The sequence below is a fragment of the Macaca mulatta genome, chromosome 3 (genome assembly GCF_049350105.2).
Source record: "Macaca mulatta isolate MMU2019108-1 chromosome 3, T2T-MMU8v2.0, whole genome shotgun sequence".
Lineage (NCBI taxonomy): Eukaryota > Metazoa > Chordata > Mammalia > Primates > Cercopithecidae > Macaca > Macaca mulatta.
Genome location: NC_133408.1, coordinates 69,153,715 through 69,166,603, shown reverse-complemented (window position 1 = coordinate 69,166,603; position 12,889 = coordinate 69,153,715). Strand labels below are relative to the sequence as shown.

Sequence of the window (12,889 nt, the reverse complement as noted above, 5' to 3'; positions counted from 1 at the left end):
GGACCCCAAGGCCTGGGACCAGTCTGGGTCGGGGGCAGAGAAGTGGCGGATGTGGTTCCCAAGTGTCTTAGGGGCTCCCTTCCCTGTGGCTGTTTCCTGACTGGATGCAGCAGGGTCAGGCCTTTCACTGTGACGTTTTCTACTCCTTATTAGAGTGGCAGGAGCGTCCCTATGAGAGGCCTGACCCAGGTGTGGGCCTTGCAGCCAGCCCCGGGTCCAAGGGGCACTCCTGGGAGTGCAGAGGAGGATTTGTGACAGCCTAGAGGAAATGGTGGCTTTGAAAAGGCAAGTGCCAGGTTATCAGAGACCGCGTATATCCATTTCTGGCAGTCAACTGACAGTTTCGGACACTCACCAGGGAACTTCCCGCGTGGGATGCCAAGAAGTCGGAGAACTGTCAGACACTTGGCCATTAGTTCCAGTCCTACGCAGGGACTACATTGCGCATGTCCGAAGGGGCGTGTCAGGGGTGGGGCGAGGAGGAGGGGCGGTGCCAAAGGGGAGAGGCTGCCCCCAAGGGAAGGAGCCGGGCGAGGAGAAGGGGCAGGGGCGAGGGAAGGGGCGGAGCGAGTACCGCTCCAGGAAGAGGAGCCTTACTATGGCAACCCTGACAGGTTTGTGAGCCGCTCCTGGTCCCCTGCTGCTCCGTGAGAAATCAAACTTCTGGCAATGACGAACCATGAAGGCAGCATCTAAGGGAGAGTTAGTGACATAATTACACGGTAAGACCAGCAGCCCTGGTCCCGCTGTCTCCTGGCAGGCAGGAGAGTTGTGGAAACAGCCAGGCTCCCCTTAGCATGGCAGAACTGCTCTGGACTCGGGGAGGTGTGGATTCGAGGGTGGGAGCTACGCCTGGCATACTGGGAGTTGTCATCTTTGATTAGCTTCCAGTTTTTTAATAGCAGGGCGACCGAGTTACAATCCCAGCCAGCAAGAACAGGGGGTGGCACGCAGTACTGAAGGGGGAAGCCGGGCTGTGCCGGCCTCGCTGTGCATTCTGGGAGCTGTAGTCTCTTCACCGCTCCTACCCGTTGTTTCAAGCGCTTCGGGACTACAATCCCAGTCTTCCCCGGGCTCGGGGGCGGGGCGCAGTTCTCGTGGGAGGAGCAGGGCACTGCGCTCCTGGCCAGGCAGGCTGGAAACGGTATCTCTTAACGGTTCCCTGCCCCTTGGTGGCAAGGCGGCTGGACTAGAATCTCAGCAGGCGACATGCGAGGAGGCGGGCAACCCAAGAGGGTTGGGCAAGGCAGTGTGAACCTCGCCGCTTCCACACCGATGCTGGCTACTGATCGCGGGCACCTCTTTGCCATGGGAAGTGAGTCCGGAGAGGGACAGGAGGGGGAGGTCCAGGCTGGGCAGTGAGGAGGGCGTGATGCCGCGAAGTGCACCTGCCCTTGTCCAACTCGGACGGGTGTGGTCCTCACCCCACTTCCGGCTGCTAGGCTGGGTTCCCTCTCCCACCTGCACCAGGGGTCTTTCCTGGGCATCGCGCCTCCTCCAGCCCAGGGAGCCGCCTGCTTTCCTAAGCTGCTGTAGGAACTGGCCTGAGGTCCAGGCGCTGTCCATTGTGCCTCTACCCTCTTTTCTCTCTAGCCAGAGCGCAGTGCAGCCGCTATGGCGAGAAATCCGCCGCCTGGCCAGCCTGTACACAAGTTCAGAGCTTTGCAGGCGGTGACATGGACTGTGGCTTTGTGAAAATGTCACCCTCACCAGCGCCTTTTTCGCAGATATGGATGTTGAGGCGGCAGGGAGTGTCATTATTGGTTTACCCAGGAGATGCTAAGAGCAGAGGAGAAAATCTCACTTCCCAGGCGTGTCTTTGGTGCGCCATTTTCCGCCAACCCATTTGGTGGAAAGTTCGCCAAATAGCTACCTAAAGATGAAAATGGTTTAGGCATTTTACACGTGACATCAATGGCCTAATCTCAACTGAGGCCTGACTGGGCAGTGTCTCAAAGACGCAGATGGCAACCTGATCCTCAGGAACACGTGGTGCTCCAGCTTTGTGGAAGCCCAAGGTGTGGAGCACTTGGGGCATCTTTGAAACTCCTCAGGCTTCACAGCTTTGCTTTGAATGGAATGTTCATCACCCCGGGCATTCATGGAGGTACCTTTACTCTCTCAGGCTGATCTGTTTAATTTTTCTGTCTAGACAATGGAAACTTCTGGGAGCACTTCTAGTTTTGTGTAGCTTCCTAATCATTGATGTCCCTTATTTCCATATGTCCTCAGGGACAGTTTTGATTCTGGAACGGCACCAGCTTTTATGCTTTTATGTTTAATCTGTAAAAACCATGGTTTTTTACATGAAAATAAGACCTTGCTCATATCACACATTACAACAGGCTTCATTTGTGATTCCTGAATGTGGGTTACTATTAAAAAAAAAAAAACACCTAAAAACCCTGGTAATGGATATTAGACACTGTAACTGTACTTTGTAAAGAATTTTCTCCTTCAGGATCAATTACACTTGGGCTCATCAGCACCTTTGTAAATAGGGAAACAAGAACCATACAGCATCTATGGATGTGGTGAGATGAAGTATAGGTAGACCACAGCATAACATTCTATTCCCTTGTTTTCAGTAGAGTCTGTGGGATCAAGTACCTGCGTTCCTCCCCCATCCCTCAATATTCTCATTTTATGCCTGACTATTCCCTCTTTAGGTGGGAGTTTCTAAATACACTTGTCCGCAAGTGTTGGTGGGGCTGTTGTAATGTGAGGGCATCCGTCATCTGTCACCTTAAAGATGAATGGAGAGGGTTTTGTGATCTGTGTTCAAGAGGCACTGCTGTTGGGTGTGTGGCTGCAAAAACAGGTGATCTCAGCTGTCCCCAGCAGCTGCCTCACAAGATTGGTCCTGATGCAGCCACAGCTGCTGTTCACAGAGCCAGGAGCTCCTTGCAGTTTGGTGTATTCTGCTGAGATTTGTGGCTCTGGCCCTTCTCTGCTCAACTCATTCCTGGTAGTATCTGCTCAGCTGCCCTGTTTGTTCCAGTGTTTCCTGGGAGCCTGTTGTGTAACTGCATTTCAGAGGGTCTTTAGGGATTCCATCCTCACTTCACCAGTCACTCTATACTGACCATGCACTTAGCTTCTTGTGGCCCCATGTGTGTCCTCTTCAGTGGAGCTGTGAAGAGTTCTAGTTGGGGATAGATCTCATTCTCATGCACCTCAGGTTGCTTTGAAAGCTGATCATCTTATTCCTTTTGTGTATTTTGAAGTCTGTTGCTGTTTTTTTTTTTGTTTTTTTGTTTTGTTTTGTTTTGTTTTAAATAATGTGGACCCTTGCAGTAACAGTCACTTTTAAATATCTTTGTGAATTTAACTCTGGCAACAATTTGATGAAGTTGACATGTAGTTCCCATTTTATAGGTGAGGAAACTGACACTTGGAGAGGTAGAGTAGCTATATTTACTTCACACAAGCTTTTGATGAATTTCAAGTCTCAAACTAGGTCTTCCTCTAAGCTATGACTGTGGTATATTCTTTGTGTTTCCCTGCCAGCGTCCTGAAGGGGTCCACATCCCATTTGGACTCCATTTTCTTCTTAATGACAGGAAACTTGCAGAAACAGGGCTTTGGTTGGAGAGAGCACTTGGTGGCACTTGGCCTTGCCTGTCCTCCACCTTCCCCTTGGCAGGGCTTAGGTGATTTGAGGGAGCTGGAATAGTGGTAGATCCCGACCACCACTCACCTGGAACACTTGTTGTTATGTAAAGATAACACCCACTCACTTTTTGAGGTGTGATTTTTTTGTTCTAATTATTCCTCTGGGCTTTCTCTTCCAGGTTTGTGCTGTGCACTAACATGTAATTCAAATACTGATGAAAACAAAACTATTGCACTCCTACCAAATGGTAACAATGTGTATATTTTTTCTTTTTCTAGTTATAAAAGAAATGCATGTTGTTTGAATAACGGCAGATCATAGAGATCTCTATGTAGCAGAAGTCTCCCATGTCTTCCTCTTTGTTCCAAACTCACTCTCTTCTTAGAAGGAATCATTATTGCTTGGTGTTTATTCTTCTGGATGTTTTCTATAAATTTATAAATACACATAAATTTGGCCAGGTGTGGTGGCTCGTGTCTATAATCCCAACACTTTGGGAGGCCGGTGGGGAGGATCCCTTGAGCTCAGGAGGTTGAGGCTGCAGTGAGCTGTGATCATGCCAGTGCACTCCTGTCTGGGCAACAGAGTGAGACCCTGCCTCAAAAAAAAAAAAAAAAAAAAAAAAAAAGAAAAAAAAGAAGGTAAATACATGTACAGTTTTTGAGCACAAATTGTATCATAGTATATATGTTTTTTATTTTGCTATTTCCCAAGGAATATATCGTTTACATTATTCCATATCAATGCACAAGATTCTCTCTATTTTTAATGTCTTAAATGTATTCTATGAATGGGTGTACAAGATTTGTTTCACTTTTTATTCTTTGATAGAAACTTAGATTATTTCTAATTCCATCATTATTAAAAAATGCAGTGATAAGATTCTTAGACATAATTTACTACACTGACAACTAACTGTCTTAATTTAATTTAGGAGAGCTAAATAATTAAACATGAGGTCAAAGTACATAAGAAAGTGGCAGCCTTTTATTGCAAATATGCACATACTCTCGGGCGAGGTTCTCTGGTCCTCACGGTATGGGGCCAGGGAAGTCCCCGCGGGCCTCTGCCCATGGCGGACTTTTATGCATTGGTACTGGAAGGGGGAGGGCAGTGGGCGGGGATAAGGGCGTGATAGGGGCATCTCTGTAGGCGTGGCGGGGTAAGTTTCGATTTCTTCGGATTGAAGTCACCTGGCGCATGCTCGGTTGTCCTGCGCTTTCCCTGGCGCAGGAAAGTTGGTGATGAAGAACCCAGAAGCAATCGGGACTGTGCCATCTTGTTCAGCTTCCTCCATTTTGGGCCCTTCTCCCTCATCCAAACACTAACCATTCAGTTTATCTTGCCTTCTTTTAGTCATAGAATATGTCATGAGTTTACTTTATGATTTGATTTATAAGGAAATTAATATTATGACTGGATAAGACAATTGTGAAGAAACTGCACTTCGAGGTTGTCTATCTCCGTATTCTGATGGAAAAGCGTGGAATTTAGAAGCATTACTCGCTCCTTCAGTTTCTAACAAGTCAGTATTCTCATAGCAATTTAAATTTAAATGTTTGAATTATTTCTCCTTCCCTCATTCAGGATAAGTATATTGTTTTTTTGTTTGTGAAACTTCCGACTCCGGGTTTTTTCAGTTGAGCTTTAGAGAGGATAACTCCCATATTGCTGTTGTATCTATTTCTCTTCAGCATCTGGCTGCATGTGGCAAAGATCATAGAATTAGACCAGGTCCTGTATGTATTTGGGGATGAAAAATTCAAAGTAATCAACTCAAGACGGGACTCTACAACTTTGATTCTTAACAAAAGATTTCCTTTGATTTTCCCCAATCTTTATGATTCCTAGAAGAAATTCACCCAGGGGTGAAGCATGTGGTTCTCTTGAATAATGTTTTGTTGGGGATTTGCACATCGAGTTTCATGAGGCATACTGTTTTACAGGGTTTCTTTTTTTTTTTTTTGGTACTGCATTTCTCCGATTCTATTGGAGAGTATACTGGTATACTAGCTTCCTAAAACATATTGGGAAATGTTCCCTCCTCTGCTACTTTTAGACAATATTATACTCATAATGACAAGCTTTCTTGTGAAAATGTTCTGAAAAAAAATGTAGTGTGGGCCGGACACGGTGGCTCACACCAGCACTTTGGGAGGCCGAGGCAGGAGGATCACGAGGTCAGGAGTTCGAGACCAGCCTGACTGACATGGTGAAACCCCGTCTCTACTGAAAATACAAAAATTAGCCAGGCATGGTGGCATGTGCGTATAATCCAAGCTACTCAGGAGGCTGAGGCAGGAGAATCACTTGAACCCAGGAGGCGGAAGTTGCAGTGAGCCGAGATCGTGCCACTGCACTATAGCCTAGGCAAGTGTCGGGTGCCTTTTCTCTTTTGTAGTGGGTAATATTATTTATCTTGATTGGTATTTACCCATATACCTGCCAATGGTTTAATGAGCCCCCATCTTCTACTCTCCAATCTTACCCCTATTTCAGACACTCCTCCCTACTTTCTGGTACTCAGTCCTGTGTTTTTCTCTCCTCACATTCTCAACTTTGTCTCTTTAACGTGGGGACTTTCATGCGCTGCCTATATCCTTCTGCCCTGCACTGCCAGGAGCCACTGCAGGCTCTAAGCTGGGGCAGCAATGTGGTCCCCTCATTTTCAGCCTCTAGACCACTGTCCTGTGCTCCTTGCAGATGCTTCTAGTGTCTGGCAACATCTGGTTCATGTAGTTGGTCTGGCTTCCTGTGTGTTTGGTGCCAGAGGGAGTCTGTTTCTTGCTCTTCCACCATACAGAGAAGGCAAAGCTCTGAATGTATTTTGAAATCAATTCTTGATTATTTCTTTTGGACTGAAATAACATTGTCTATTACTGTATGATGACACAAATATTGTAGCTTAGTTTGTGGTAGTTAGAATTTCATTTTTATTTATTGTTTTACAGGCCATGCCACCATGCCCAGCTAATGTTTTATTGTTTGTCAGAGACATGGTCTCACTCTGTGGCCCAGGCTAGTTCCAATTCCTAGGTTCACAAAATTCTCCCACCTTGGCCTCCCAAAGCACTGGAATTACAGGCATGAGCCACTGTGCTTGGCTAATAGCTAAAATTTTAGATTATTATGTACAATACTGTGATATGCCATATTTAACTTATTCAGAGACAAGGCTTTAATAAAAAATTACTTCATGTTAGAATATTTTTCTTCTATTTTTTCAAATTAGTTTTCTTTTTTTTCCCCTAATCTTTTTGTTCTAGCCTCAATCACCTTTACCCTGAGTTTCCATGTTTCCGTCCTGGGCAGCAGAGGCAGCTCCATGGCTGATGGGCTTGTGGCTCTGTGTACTTGGAGCTTTTTCCAAGTAAGACTTTGTGACCAGGAGGCCTCTTTTCAGGACAGATCACCTGCATTGCATGTAAAACAAAGAGCCCTTCCAGGCCAGGAGTACTTAGCCAAAATCTTTTTGCTTTCACATTTTATTTTTGTTTGTTAGGGTTTTTTTTTTTTGTTTGTTTGTTTTTGTTTTTTTGTTTTTTTTATTTTTTAAGACAGTGTCTCTGTTGCCCGGGCCGGAGTGCAGTGGGACGATCTCAGCTCACTGCAACCTCTGCCTCCCAGGTTCAAATGACTTTCTTGCCCCAGCCTCTCAAGTAGCTGGGTTTACAGGCTCACACCATGGTGTCCTGCTAAGTTTTGTATTTTTAGTAGAGACGGGGTTTCACCATGTTGGCCAGGCTGGTCTCGAACTCCTGACCTCAGGTGATCCACCTGCTTTGGCCTCCCAAATTGCTGGGATTAAGGGTGTGAGCCACCACAGCTGCTGAGTTTTTGAGTCTTTATCCATCATTGGACACAATAAACATCCAGACACACAGATGTTCCACAACATGTCTATGAGTTTAGAGACTGGACATTTCTTTTTCCAGTGATCCTGGTTCTTGACCTTCTCACTTAAGGTTTTGTCATCTCTTGGAAGCAGACACAAGGTCTCCTTAAGCCCTGCCAGTGTAGAGGGAGGGTCTTTGAAAAGCACCAAGTTTACATTGTATTTCAAGATGCATCCACATTTCTCTGTCTCTTCCAGGCCAGTTCTTGGAGATACTAGGAAGCCAAGAGTTTCCTCCAAGAGTGGAGATTCCTTGGAAGTGAGGTTCACCTTGAGTCAAGAAAGATGAATCACACATGGTCAAAGGCCATTGCCCAGGGTCTCAAGAGTAGCCAGAAAGAAGAGCTGAAGCTGGTGGGATTATGGGGGTCCTCTCTCCCACCTGAAAAGCTACTGCTGCCTGCTGACCCTCTCAAGAGGAGACCTCTCTGGGCTCCAGCACCTAAAACAGATAAACCTGGGAGGATGCTTCTCTCCTCTGTGTCACACATGTCCCGGAGAAAACCTGTGTATCTAAATTACCAAAGAAAACTGTGAGAAAAAGTGCAAAATTTGTGCCAGGCCATTCAGTGTCTGGCTGGGGGTCTGTGGTGCACATGTATTCCAAGAAGACTGGAGAGTGCTAAGCCTGTGGGAAATTCCCTCAGACCTGCCTCTCACACCTGGAGTATGACTGCCCATCCAGGTTCATGATGCAGAACTGTCTTTAAAAGGTGACTGCGGATATAGAGAGAGGGATTTCTAACCCTGATAGAACACGACCAGCTGTTGCACTGGGGAAAGCTGCATCCACCCGTGACATGCTGCTCAAACTGGCTCACACTCTACTACCTAAGGAATAAGCCCCACATTTGCTCTTTGTGGGTGAAAGGAGAGGGTGAGAGAGGAGAGGAGTGTCTGCACAGACATGAGGAGCCTGCAGATCCGGATGACCCCTTGCTGATCAGAATATGAAAGATTGATTTGTGAAAACAATGACCCTGTAGCAGATAAGCTTCTAGAGCAGGCTTCAACCATGCGTCATCCAGACCCACTGGCGGAGAAGTCTGCCCCCACTCTATGTTGATGGTCTGGGGGATACCATTACTGAGACAGATTTAAAAAATAATCTACCTGTTGGTGAGATCTGGACGGTCACTGTTTTGCAGAGACAACAGCGTGCTCTCATCAGCTTTCCACAGGGCAGGCTGCGGAAATGGCCACTGAGAAGTCCTTCTGTAAATTCATTGTCCTTGACTGCAGACTTACCATCAAATGGAAGAAGATTCCAAGCTCTCAAAAAAAAGGAAAAAGAGAAGGATGGAACCGTAGACTCTGGGATCCTGCCAGAGCCTATTTCAGTGCTGCCAGGAGCTCCTCGTCCCCCTGCAGCTCTGGTCCCCACCTTGGAGCCTCCTTCCAAGGAGTGAGATTACCTTTCTGACTTTCTCTGGCCACAGACAACTTTTCTGACTTTTTCTGTCCTTGGCACCTGCTGAGGAGAGCAGACCCACGGACCCGGGCCATTCTTGCCCTGCTTCTTGATCGTGCGACTTGAAGGCATTCTTGTGTGGTAGAAGCAGGGCACCAGGACCATCTGATCGATGGTCTCTGGCCTCTGCCCCACTGATGGTCAGATGGTGGCCACTCAGGATGTGCGAGCCCAACCATCACTGCTTCCTTGAGTTGAAGAGGTTGGAGGCTGGTCCACCTGCTCCTATCCCACCCTCGGTGATGTGGATGGTTGCTTTTTGAGCCTGGTAACGTCACTGCCTTGGCCCTCCCAGGCATTTCCTGCCTTGGCTGGGGGGCTTGCCTACCCACACACTACTTTAAGGGGCTTGCCTTTCCTTGGGCCAAATTCTAATTTTGGCCAGTGCCCCAGGAAGCTCAGTCCCCTGTTTTGTTATCTTGGCTATTTCTGGGGCACCTATGGTTCTCCTGGGTCCCTTTTCTCCCAGGGCTTGGGCTGGGCTGGGCATCTGTAGGTCTGGGATATTTGCCCTGTGAGGGAGGCTCTGTCACACAAGTGGGCAGGCATGGGGACATGTGATAGGTGCTGGCTGGCTAGGGCTCTCCAGATGCCACAATCCTTCTGCCCTCCAGCAGCCTCTGAGTCCAGCTTCCCCATTGACACTGATTTCACCCAGCTGAGGAGCTGTCTGGGGTTGTCTGGGTGCTGTCTTGGCTCCTTTAAGGCTGTGCTGCTCAGTGGCCCCTGAGAAAGGTCAGGTCCAGGTGCCACAATGCAAGGGGAGTGTCTGTGGTCCTACTACTGGGCTTTCGGTGGGCTGGGCAAGGCCTGGTTGTGGGGGCCCTGATGGGGTTCAAGGCCAAGGTCTGTCCTATGGTCCTGGGGGTGTCCAGGGAAGATGAAAGAACAAGGGTTTGACATGCCTGCTCAAAGCTGCACTGTGGACACCATGAGCCCTGGATGTCTAGGTCCATGGGGAGTTTGGGAGAGAATTTCAACACAGAACTCACCAAAAATCCCATGGTCTATCCTGAGATAGGAACAGACTTGCCACATCTTGAGCCACTACGCCACCAGAGAGTGACCTGCTGTCCTGGGCTCTACGGAATTCTCATGCTGCTGGGTCTTGGCCTCGGTCAGCTTCTGGGCTTCTGGAGCTGGGCTGGCAGGCCAGGGAGGGCAAGCCCCTCCTCCTTGGGAAGGGTCTCCATGCTGAAGGATGCCTGCAGAGGTCTGGGTGCCAGAGACACTCGCTCCAGGACCAAGGCCTTCCTAGGGATCTTTATATGTTTATCTGAATGGAAAGCAAACTTGGTCCACTTCTCCCCCAAGCCCATCTGACCCTTGTACAGTTTGGGTTTTTGGAGTCCTGGGGTCTCTGGTAACCCACCTGGTCTGACACTGAGGAAACACCTACAGAATGCTGATCCCACAGTGAGGGATGTATGCTGCCTGGGGTATGGGAACTCGTGAGTGGGGACCCCTGTTGCTCTCTGGCCCTGTTGGTGCTCGCAGCTATGGGTGTGGGCTGGCACAGATGGGACCGAACCCTCCAGGGCCCTCCAGGGTTCTTCTACGGCAGGAGGGGAAGGGTGTGGTGGGGGCTTGGAGGGGTCTTGCCCTCATCCCCTGCCCTGTTACTGAGGTGAGTCCAATGCCTGCCCTGGGGCCCAGCTGGCTTGTTTTTAGAAAATTCTTAGAGAAGGAAGAGGAGGAGGAGAAGGAAGGCCTGGGGAGCAGGGATGGAGCACTCCCCACTATTTACTGTCTTAGATGGTGACTCAGGAGGGGACCTGGTGCTGGAGACCACCTGGAGGGCAGGTCGCAGTGCATCCTTCTGAGCTCAGCCATAGAGGCCCTCAAGTGCCTGAGAACCACATCATCATCCAGATCCCAGGTCTGGGACAGTGTGTCTTGGGAAAGCTCCCACAGGACAAATAGGAGAGCTTCAGGAGAGGGTCTAGGTTTGGGGCTGGGCGTCAGGCCAGGAGGGATCTCCTGGGAGGGGTCTGTGCCTTCACCCTGTTTCTGCCCTGGGCACCTCGCACTGGGCAGTGCTGGGTCGTTTCTGGACACCCCTGGGGTCCAGTTCTGCACAGGAGGCAATGGATACAGGAAGGTCCAGGCAGGGAAGTGTTTGCCACACCCCTGCCTTTCATCTGAGTTGTGTCAGGGGTGGGTTCAGTTTCCAGGAGGACTCATGGTGCCCTCTCCAACACACCAGAGTTGAATTGGTTTGGCCCTCCCTCAGGGCTAAAGCAGAGGGTCCTGTGGGCAGTGTGGGCACTGCCCTTGGGCCAGGTTTGATGTGCTTGTGTGCTCCCCCAGCACCCTCAGGCACATGGGGACAGGGTTCTGTGCACTTTCAATGCCACATATGCCCTGGCTGTGAGCATGTGCTTGCCCTGCAGAAGGCAGATGTACCAGAGCCTCAGGATAAGCTTGTGATGAGCTTGAAGTAGGAATTTATGGGGACAGCAGGCGTGGGAGGACCTGGTCCTTCAAGGTGGAAGGCTGGTGGCCTGAGCAGGGCCTACTAGGTCCTCAGTCTGTGGTGCTGGGGCCCCCCTATGCATGGGATGAGACCTCCCACAGGAGGCTGGATCAGATAAGGTCTTGCAGCTTCTTATAGGGGTGGTCTCATCTCCATCAAATGTGGCCCCTGAAAGAGGGGGCTCCCCAAGTACTCTCCCAAGATGAGTCTTGGCCCAGTCTGCCCAGGATGCTGGCCCTGAGTCCCAGCCCCAGTCATGTGATGCCCCCTCTCAGGCAGGACATGGCTTGTGTGCCCTGCAGGGACCTGCCTCTGCCTCCTGCGCAGAGGAAGGGAGCTGGGTCCTTCTGGAGGAGCCAGACCCCTCAGCTGGGGAAGCCAGGCCCTGTAGGCAGCAGGGTCCCTGGCCTGGGGTCTCCTGTGCACACTGGTCCCATCAATCAAGCACTGTAGTAGCCATTTTAAGGTGGCAATCTGGGTACACAACATCTGCTTGTCTGCACAGAAGGAGCAGAGGTGTTCAGAGCACCCTGGACTGCCCTGAAAACCTCACTATTCCAGGCCCCTCTGCAGATCCTTCCCAAGGCCAGAACTCCAGACAGTAGGCTGGGCTGTCACCCTCTTCTCTGATGCCCTACCCATGTCCTGAGACCTCCCCATTGCCCCTCAGATGCCCTATCCCTCCGGATTGCCCACCTGCCCTGGGACCCTCCACACCCCACATGCCTTACTTGATGCTGCAGCGCTCTCTGAACATGGTGTAGCTTATGAAGGTGTGGCTCATATCTAGGTCATTCTGGTGCACGTTCACTGAGGACATCTTGGCCTGCTCCATTTTCTACAGAGCAGGGCCAGGCCTCAGAACAGACCAAGACTCACTGTCAAAACTGCTGTCATGAAGTAGTGGTTCTGGAAAGAAAGGAGGCTTTTTCTGCAGAAACTTCTCTTCATTTCCAAAGTCAGGCAAAGTCAGCAGCGTGCAGCTCACCTGTGTTGCCCACACCACTGTCTGCCCAGGATGTGTGACTGACCCCTTCCGCCCCCTTGGGGTTGACTTTCCCTCCATATGGGTAACTGGGCTTCTGACATGGTCTGGCGTATACATCCTGCTCTGGCTGGGACTGGAAGGATCAGAGCTGATGTTTCCCTGGGTTCTTGGCCTTCGCCTTCTTGACATTCAGTAGGGGTGACCATCCTGGGCCCCAGACCTCTGTGAGGATTCCTTTGTAGACCCAATGAGACATCTGTGGACAGAAGAATGCTCTGGTGAGACAGTCCTCAGGGTGACTCCAAGGGGGATCTGAACCTAAGGATTCTGGAAGTTTCCAGCTTTTGTATCCACGGTTCCTTAGGAGAGGTTCAGTCTGCCTAGGACTGGGCCTCCCTTCCCATGAATAAAGAGTGAGCAAGAGCTCAGGTTGTGAACTCTGA

The 12,889-nt window shown here is 49.7% G+C and overlaps 1 long non-coding RNA gene across 1 annotated transcript; it reads left to right on the top strand.

Annotated features, from left to right (window-relative positions):
* Positions 1 to 464: 464 nt before the first annotated feature.
* Positions 465 to 12,889, top strand: LOC144340146 (uncharacterized). Its single transcript, XR_013415873.1, has 2 exons — positions 465 to 722; positions 7,710 to 12,889. It is a non-coding gene; the product is annotated as an uncharacterized LOC144340146 (long non-coding RNA).